Here is a 10,659-nt window from a genome sequence, read left to right as displayed (position 1 = left end):
TAATAAATTTATTACGCCCAAAGACGTCAAACAAAGTTACATATTGGCAATTACATATAGTACATCATAAATCAACATAAAAAGAAAAATTACAGCATTGAATCATCAGTGTATCAGTTACAAAAATAACATATATGAGATCGTATTCCATTATCACAACAACTGCAACAGACAGTTTAGCAGCCACCAGAGTGTGGATGACGAGTCAAAATTACGCCTAGGTGGTCATCTTTGAGTAACTATTGACAGGTTTGAAGTAAATTTTTTTCCTTGAGGTAACAGATTCCTGACAGTAGGGCAATGAAGGCAATAGTGTTTAAGGTTATTGGCATTAGCAAGGTTACACAGTTTACATGAGGTGTAGTGTGGTATATATAGACAAGGGTAAGTGCAACAGCGTGAAATTCAACTCAATTCACTTGATGATTTATTTCTTAGGCAATATATATATATATACACACACACACGCATACACACAAAGGGAGAGAGTTTTGGTCGGGGATGAGATGAATTATGACTTCATTACTCTTTTGCATATTTCCTTCAACTCTGCAGTTGTCGTTTGGAATTATATTAAGGTTATATTTCATGGAAAGGAAAGATCTTTTTCATGAGCATTTCGCTCGTATTCTCTGATTTAAAGAGATCTTCTCTAAATGACTGCTAAAGTGAGACTCGTTACTAAACAACAGATGTTTATACAGTTGTAACCATTCTACATTACCATTATTATAATAATCAGAAAATAGTTAATAGTCCTTTAAAAACTGCAGATTTCTTAGCTCCAAAGTTATCTGTTATTTTGCGCTAGTTAGCAAGAAGAGGAGCTTTTAGCACTTGTTGGAGAATTGATAATGTTACTCCACTGTGTAAATATGTTTGTGGTAGCTCAAGTCCAACTAATTACCACCCAATTTCGATAACTCCCATATTATTTAAGTTTTTGGACGTCTTTTGGCAAAACGTCTGAATAGGTTTGCTGACGGTAATCATCTGTTCCCTAGTTTGTAATTTGGTTTTCGGAAAGGCCTTGGAGCTTGTGATGCCCTTCTTACAATCTCCAATCCTATACAGAAATCTCTTGATTGTGGTCAGGAAGGTCGTGTGATTGGCCCTGATTTTATTGCTGCCTTTGACCGTGTTAATCATAAGACCCTTGTTTTCAAACTCAAACAGTTGGGAGTTTGTGGGTCGTGTCTTAGCATCATTATTGAATTTTTAAGCAAAAGATCTCAAAGAGCTGTTGTAGATGGTCACCATAGTGAATATAAGAATGTGATATCTGTTGTTCCTCGAGGTAGTGTTCTTGGCCCATTACTTTTCCTGCTATATACACATGACATGTGGTTTGCATTAATTCCATCTCCTGAATGGCCCTTTGCGTCAATAGCGTAGGAGGAGATGATGATGATGATGATGAATGTAGATCTTGCGGGGTTGCTGAATCTCTTAAAGGAGATCTAGCTAAAATTAGAGCAAGGTGTAAATTATGGGGCATGAAGTCAAATCCTAACAAAATTTTAAAAAATAATTTTACTTTTGAGAAACACATTAGGTTGGTGTCTTTTGCCATTGCACAAAAAAACTGGCTCATTGGGAAAGTCTTTTGAGATCTTTGGTGATCAATCTATTCTGAAGTTTTAGTTCTTTCATTTTACCTTGTTTCGAGTATTGTTCTCCTGTTTGGTCTTCAGCTGCTGATTCTCATCTTAATTTGTTTTACAGAAACTTATTATTATTATTATTATTATCATTATTACTAGCCAAGCTACAACCCTAATTGCAAAAGCAAGATGCTGTAAGCCCAAGGGCTCCAATAGGGAAAAATAGCTCAGTGAGGAAAGGAAATAAGGAAATAAATAAATGATGATAATAAATTAACAATAAATCATTCTAAAAACAGTAACAACGTCAAAACAGATATGTCCTATATAAGCTATTAACTACGATCTATTAAATTTCTTATTCCTTATCTAGATGTTCTCTGGCACCATCGTTCAATTAGTTCATTATGCGTGTTGCATAAGATTTTTCATAATTCTGATCATCCTTTACATTCAGATCTTCCTGGACAGTTCCATCCTGTGCGTAATACTAGGCATGTAGTTAATTCTTAGTCGGGCCTTCTCCATCATGAGGCTCAATACTACACAGTATTCTAGAAGTTTTATTCCAGAGTTGACCAAGTTGTGGAATGATCTTCCTAATCGGGTAGTTGAATCAATTGAACTTCAATAGTTCAGACTTGCAGCAAATGTTTTTATGGTGAGCAGGCTGACATAAGTCTGTTTTATAGTTTATATATGAAATATCTGTTTTGATGTTGTAACAGTTTTTAAAATACTATATATTAATAGTTTATTATTTCTCAGATCGTTTATTAATTTCCTTATTACCTTTCCTGACTGGGCTATTTTTCACTGTTTGAGCCCTTGGGCTTATAGCATCTTGCTTTTCCAACAAGGGTTGTAGCTTAGCTAGTGATAATAGTAATAACTAGCTGGTTACAGGGCAGGTCTCAGCTAGGTTGGTCTGTGTAAAAGCTACGTTGGTCCGAAAATAGATATATATCAAGCCACAATTGAATACAGTACCACGACCTTAATAATGAGGATCTGACAAAACAAACAACATCCACGGAGCAGAAGTTGCTGGGAAATCGGATTACCTGTCTCAGAATCGAGCGGCGCTTTGCCATTCCCCAGGGTTAGCAACTGGTTTGAAAAAAATCCAACTGAGGAGTCACCAGACAACTGGACCCTCATGTGGGGGGTTCCAAGTCAGGGAACTATCAGAGTTCCAGATGATGATTGATTAGCTCAACTGAATAATTGTGATTATCTAATCTACTTGGGAATTTCGGGAGCCCTGGGCTCCTGGGATCCGCTTATGGGCCATGGTGCATTCGTCCCAGAGGACGATTGATTAGCTCAACTGAATGATTGTGATTATCTAATCTACTTGTGAATTATGGGAGCCCTGGGCTCCCGGGGTCTCCTGGGGCCCGCTTGTGGGCCATGGTGCATTCGCCCTATAGGATGATTGATCAGCTCAACTGAATAATTGTGATTATCTAATCTACTTGGGAATTTCAGGAGCAGGGCTCCCCGGGTCTCCTGGGGCACGCTTGTGGACCGTGGTGCATTGGTCCTAGAGGATGATTGATTAGCTCAACTGAATAATTGTGATTATCTAATCTACTTGGGAATTTCTGGAGCCCGGGCTCCCAGGGTCTCCCGGGGCCTGCTTGTGGACCGTGGTGCATTCGTCCCAGAGGATGATTGATTAACTAAACTGAATAATTGTGATTATCTAATCTACTTGGGAATTTCGGGAGCCCGGGGTCACCTGGGGCCCGCATGTGGGCCATGGTGCATTCATCCCAGAGGATGATAGATTAGCTTAATTGAATAATTGTGATTATCTAATCTACTTGGGAATTTTGGGAGCCCGGGGTTTCCCGAGGCCCGCTTGTGAGCCATGCTGCATTCATCCCAGAGGATGATTGATTAGCTCAATTGAATAACTGTGATTATCTAATCTACTTGGGAATTTTGGGAGCCCTGGCTCTCCCGAGGCCCGCTTGTGGGCCATGGTGCATTCATCCCAGAGGATGATTGATTAGCTCAACTGAATAATTATGATTATCTAATCTACTTGGGAATTTCTGGAGTCCAGGCTCCCAGGGTCTCCCGGGGCCTGCTTGTGGACCATGGTGCATTTGACCCAGAGGATGATTGATTAACTAAACTGAATAATTGTGATTATCTAATCTACTTGGGTATTTCTGGAGCCCGGGCTCCCCGGGTCTCCCGGGGCCTGCTTGTGGACCATGGTGCATTCGTCCCAGAGGATGATTGATTAGCTCAACTGAATAATTGTGATTATCTAATCTACTTGGGTATTTCTGGAGCCCGGGCTCCCAGGGTCTCCCGGGGCCTGCTTGTGGACCATGGTGCATTCGTCCCAAAGGATGATTGTTTTGCTCAACAGAATAATTGTGATTAACTAACATACTTGGAAATTTAGGGAGCCCGGGCTCCCATGGTCTCCCGGGGCCTGCTTGTGGACCATGGTGCATTCGTCCCAGAGGATGATTGATTTGCTCAACAGAATAAGTGTGATTATCTAATCTACTTGGGAATTTCCAGAGGCTGGACTCCCAGGGTCTCCCAGGGCCCGCTTGTGGACCATGGTGCATTCGTCCCAGAGGACGATTGATTAGCTCAACTGAATAATTGTGATTATCTAATCTACTTGGGAATTTCGGGAGCCTGGGGTCACCTGGGGCCCGCATGTGGGCCATGGTGCATTCATCCCAGAGGATGATAGATTAGCTTAATTGAATAATTGTGATTATCTAATCTACTTGGGAATTTCGGGAGCCCGGGATCCTGGGGTTTCCCGAGGCCTGCTTGTGAGCCATGCTGTATTCATCCCAGAGGATGATTGATTAGCTCAATTAAATAACTGTGATTATCTAATCTACTTGGGAATTTTGGGAGCCCTGGCTCTCCCGAGGCCCGCTTGTGGGCCATCGTGCATTCATCCCAGAGGATGATTGATTAGCTCAACTAAATAATTGGGATTATCTAATCTACTTGGGAATTTCGGGAACCCGGGCTCCCGGAGTCTCCCGGGGCACGCTAGTGGGGCATGTTGCATTCATCCCAGAGGATGATTGATTAGCTCAACTGAATAATTGTGATGATCTAATCTACTGTGGAATTTCAGGAGCCTGGGCTACCAAAATTATGTCATGACTACCCCGAGGTGGAAACACATCTCCGTGCCGAATTTCAGCGTCTTTGGACCGACGGCCTGCGCTCCTATTGTGAACATACACACAGAAACATTGCTAAATATATAATAGATAATAATAATTATGTCAATATCAAGAAAAATTACCCCAATTGTCGTAATCTAATTTTCATAAGTCAGTATATTGTGGAAGTTTGGATAATATTTTTTGCTAGATTTAGACTATAATCATATTCTGACAATGTAAATTTAATTAGTTTTCTATGAAGAGACTTCAATTATTTTATGAACTTGCTACACTTTAATTTAGTTTTAGTGAATGCCAGTGTAGACTACATAATATTTAACTATAATTAACTGAGAGAGAGAGAGAGCTTTCTAGAAATACAGTGGCAAACCATCAATAATCCAAAGAGATTTCGACGTCAGGAGATCTGCACTATAACTTCAGATGTATTTTTTACCATCGATGATTGTTTTGAATCAGTTAGTTTGTTTTCGTTTAGTCTTTTCTATGAGATTTACACATCTCAGGGCATGAAAATTTATAGACTACGTTGGTGCAACCTTCCTTTTTTGCTTTTGGAGTTGTATTGTTTTTCATCATAAGACTTGCAGTCAGGTTGGGCTTGTTGTATATTACAAGTTTTACTTTCTGTTAAGGGGCCCTTGGGGACACACCTCAATTGAAGATTCCTGGCAATGTCCGGGTTTCATCTTTGTAGGCCGAACAACAGTACCGCCCCAAAAGGACCAAAAGGATTAAAATACAAATATTATCAAAAATAGAGATGGAGTGATACAAATATGCCTTAAAAATAGAAATGTAAATGTTATCAACAATAGAGGTGGAGTGATAAAAATAGCAGAAGATTCCTATAGAATTCTGTACAATAGTGATATAAGAAGTAACTTTGCCAATAGAAATAGTGAAACACATCAGCCTGTACCAAATGTAACAGTAGGAGTTGTAAAGAAAGCATTAAAAGGCCTGAAAAGAAGGAAAGCAGCAGGAGAAGATGGCCTGATAATATATTTAAGAATTGATGGAAGCAATTTCATATAAGTAAAACTGGCTGAACTTTACACAGAATGTTTGCAAGAATGATATATACCTACAGATTGAAAATTTTGTCATTATACCAATTCGCAAAAAGGGAGACACAAGAGACCTGAAAAATTACCGCCCAATAAGTATGTTCTCCATGATATATAAAACATTTACAAAGATCATATCAGGCCAAATACTGTAATCAACCAAGAGAACAGGCAGGATTAGGAGTGGGTATTCAACAACTGGCCATCTACATGCAATTAACCAGCGAATGGAAAAACCAACAAAGTATAACAAACCACTATATATGGTTTTTATAGACTATGAGAAAGGTACGATTCATATTGAGAAAGGAGTTAGACAAGGAGATCCATCTCTGCTAAATTTTTCACAGCATGCCTTGAAGTTTTCTTTAAAATTTAAATTGGGAAAATGTAGAAATTGATATTAATGGAGAATGCCTTAAACAACTTAAGATTTAGATGACTAAGTTGTGTTTAGTGAATCATATGAGGAATTGTAAATGGTAATAGAAGATTTGAATAGATTAGGCAAAAATGTACAATTGAAAATGAATATGAGTAAAACTAAGATAATCCCCAGTGAAAATGCAGAGACAAGTAAGAGTTATGAACGAGCCTCTAGAAATTTTTAATGAATATATGTACTTAGGACAGATAGTTTAGAGTTTCCCCAGGACACGAGACTGAAATTAAAAGAAGGATAAGCATGGCAAGGAGAGCTTTCTGGTAAACAAAAGGAGATTATGAAATGTAAAATGCCACTTTCTTTTATAAAAGACAGGTATTTAATCAGATGATCCAATCAGTTTTAACTTTATGCATCAAAGATTTAAAACATAAGCAAGTTACAATTCAAAGACCTATGGAAAGAGTAATGATGGGAATAACATTAAGAGACAGAAAAGACCAACATGGATTTGAGGGCAAGCTAAAGTAGAGGATATTCAAACATCATGTAAGAAAAAGAAGTGAGACATAGGCAGGACATATAATGAGAATGGCAGAATGGACATTAAGAATAACAGAATGGGTCCCTAGAGATTACAATAGAAGCAGGGGAAAGGAGAGAAGGCGATGGATTGGCGAACTGAGAAAGTTTGCAGGTGTGGACTGGCATAGAAAGACCATAAACTGACACAAGTGGAAGGACATGTTTGAGGTCTTTGTTCTGCAATGGACTAGTAATTGCTGATGATTATATATATATATATATATATATATATATATATATATATATATATATATATATATACATATATATATATATATATATATACATATATTATATATATATGTATACATATATATATGTATACATATATATGTATATATATATATATATATATATATAAATATATATATATATATTTTTTTTTTCAAATAAGCCATATATTTTTGATACATTAATATCTGGATTCTCTTAACGACCTCGGGATCAGAGCCCCAGGCGAAATCACACAAAGACAAGAGCTTGTGACCGGCCGGGAATTGAACCCTGAGCTTGTATAGACAGTGACTAAACCACTTGGCCACGAAGAAAGATAAAAGTCAATGACAATTCTTCTGTACTTATACCTGTCGAATTCAGGTGTTTTGTACTTAGAATTGAAATCAACCCATCTTCACCATCGTAGCTTATTGGTAGTTTGTTACTTGGCATTCGATTGATGATAAATTTTGCACATTTAGACGTGTTTTTCATATTCAAATAAGCCATATATTTTTTATACATTAATTTCTGGATTCTCTTAACGACCTCGGGATCAGAGCCCCAGGCGAAATATGAAATATAAAAAACACGCCTAAATGTGCAAAATTTATCATTATATATATATATATATATATATATATATATATATATATATATATTATATATAATATATATATGTATATGTATAGTGTATGTATGTTTGTATAATTACACATTGGGTTAATATTAGAAGATGAAATCTTAATAAGGTAAACCTAATATAACTTATCAGCCTACGCGAAGTTGTAAGCTTTTTTTTTTTATTTTTCACTTCAGGGTTGACCCGGCAGAGAAGTTAACATTCAAGTCTTCGTTTCACGGAATACGGTAAGTGCTAACAATTAAATATTGCATTATTTTGTGGTAAAATTAATGTTTAACAAAATTGAAATCTTGCCATTTTCTATTTCAAAGTTAGTTTTACGGGATATAATATTTTTTCTTTTTAAGGTTTTTTTAAGGAAGTGTGTTTGCAAATACCCTTGAGTGTAATTTTAAAGTTTTACCTTTTAGTGTATTCAAATATCGTAAAGAAAAAATATTGTGTAACAGCACTGGAATTCCTAGGTAAGTTCGTGTTTTCGCAAGATCAATACTTCATTGTTGACCGGTCTTGGTCGATATACTTTAACCATCTTACTAATTATTTGTTATGGCTGCCTTCACACGCTCTATTTTTTGAGGTACCACATATTCCTGGGTTTTGAACATTTTTTTCAACTGTACTAAGATGAAAGATAATTTAGCAATGTTAAGGCAGTGGATAACAAAAAAATAATTGGCCTACTGATATTACAGGATCATAAACCAAAATTTTGGGTGAAGGCAATAGCGAGTGAATAAGAAAATTTAAGATAAAGAGTTTGGTATCAGGGTTCACTTTATGGTGTTACGCCGTCATAATGAAGCCACACAGGAATATAGGAGAGCCCTCTGGTAGCTGCAGCATGCAGACCATCTGACGCTGACATTGGAATCATAAAATATTGCATTTCTGTTTAAAGATTAAGAGTGGGGGGGGGGGAAGAAGAGGATTTAAAAACAAAAAGCAAAACAAAACATAGTTTCTGGAAAGGAACCAGAGTAAAAAATAGTCAGGAAACTGGTCTAGTGAATACTGTTGAAAAGAAGTAGTGGAAATATATGTTTTGTGTATCAAATGGTATAGATGGGATCACGAGATATGACCAGACTTGCAAAATATACATGGGATTTACGATACCGGATGTATATGGGAAAAACAAGTATATTTTATTATTATTATTATTAGTATTATTATTATTATTATTATAATTATTATTATTAGCTAAGCTGCAACCCAAGTTGGAAAAGCAGGATGCCATAAGCCCAAAGACTCCAATAGGGAAAAATACCACAGTGAGGAAAGGAAATAAGGAACTACATAAACTCCAAGAGAAGTATTGAACAGTTAAAATAAAATATTTTAAGAACAGTAACAACGTTCAAATAAATCTTCCACATATAAACCACAAAAACTTAAAAAAAAAAAAAAAAAAGAGGAAAAATAAGATAGAATAGTGTGTGCTTGTGCACCCTTAAGCAAGAGAACTCCACCCCACGGCAGTGGAAAACCATGGTACAGCTGCTATGGTACTATCTAGTGCAGGGGTTCTCAACCTTCTTGGCCCATGCACCCCTTTCACCATTTGCAATGATGTCATTCCCCCCCCCCCCCCACTTCCCGTCTTTTCCAAATTTGTCTGTCTCAAAAAGTGCACTGTGTATAATATGCAAATATTACTAAAAATCCTTTTATTTTCTTTTTTTTCAAACTGAATTATACATTTACAGCTTTACATGGATCACTTTTACAATGGAATATTACAAATTATATGCAAATTGAAAATATCGATGGATATATAAAACTTGAATGAAAGTGAAATAGTTTTTTTTTAATTTATAAGAACTACTTAACAGGCCAAACTGAAGCTGATGCAACAAACAAAAAGTTCGATAGGGTAACAAGATATTATAAATCTGTAATTATTTTCATTCAGAAGATTACATTTCATTGATTGACGAAACCTGTGATTGTTTTTTTCTTAGCCAATTCTGGGATACGCGGATGAGTGCTTGAAAGGGCACAATGCAGATAATTTTCTACCTCTAATCTACTACGCTGGTTCGTTTTAATTTGAAAAGCCTGACTCACAAAGATATGTCGATACAAACGGAAGCAATACACAGATAGCCATTTCTGCCACTTTTGGGTAGGAATCGCACATCAGAGGCCAAAATTCTGTTATTGATTTCTCATCGAACATATCTCTTACACCCGAATCACTTTTTAACTCCAAAAACTCATCTTGACAATCATCAGGAACTTTTTCAACCGACAGTTTGAATGGATGTCTAACTAAATCCAACTCATCATCACTCAGTTCGTAAAAATATCGTCTGAATTAATTTTCCAGTGCTGTCAAATGCTACAAAATCTATTTTTTTTTGCAAATTGGGGAAGCACCTTGTCTTCACCACAAACATCAAGAATGGATGACAGTTTCTCAAACATTGCTACATTTTCTGCATTTACCCTTTTCTTCTAATTTTCAGGCTTGCTCATGAAAGCTTCCAAGGCATCTACGAATTCTATAATGTCTGTATTCCTTCCTTGCATCTGAAGATTCAGTTTATTCAGTTGCTCAATTATATCAACCAAATAGGCAAGACGCATGATCCATTCCACATCACTCAGCCAGGCAGGAAATTCTGTTTTACCTTGCACTTCAAAAAACAATTTGAGCTCATCTCTAAGCTCAAATACTCGCTCAGTTACATTTCCTCTTGAACGCCAACGAACATTTGTGTGAAAAAGAAGCGAATGATGGTTTGCATCCATATCAGTACATAACTGCTTGAAAAGTCGTGAGTTGAGAGCCCCTCCTTTGACGAAATTTACAATTTTAATTGTTTGATCCAAAACCTTCTCTAGCGGAGCAGGAAGTGTTTTTTGAGGCTAGTGTCTGACGATTGCTCATACAATGAATACCTTTCACTTTTGGAGCTCACTTTTTCACACATACTTGGAATTCTGATTTTGTCCCTAACAT

The sequence above is a fragment of the Palaemon carinicauda genome, chromosome 27 (genome assembly GCF_036898095.1).
Source record: "Palaemon carinicauda isolate YSFRI2023 chromosome 27, ASM3689809v2, whole genome shotgun sequence".
Taxonomy (NCBI): Eukaryota; Metazoa; Arthropoda; class Malacostraca; order Decapoda; family Palaemonidae; genus Palaemon; species Palaemon carinicauda.
Note: the sequence above shows the minus strand (reverse complement) of the source record.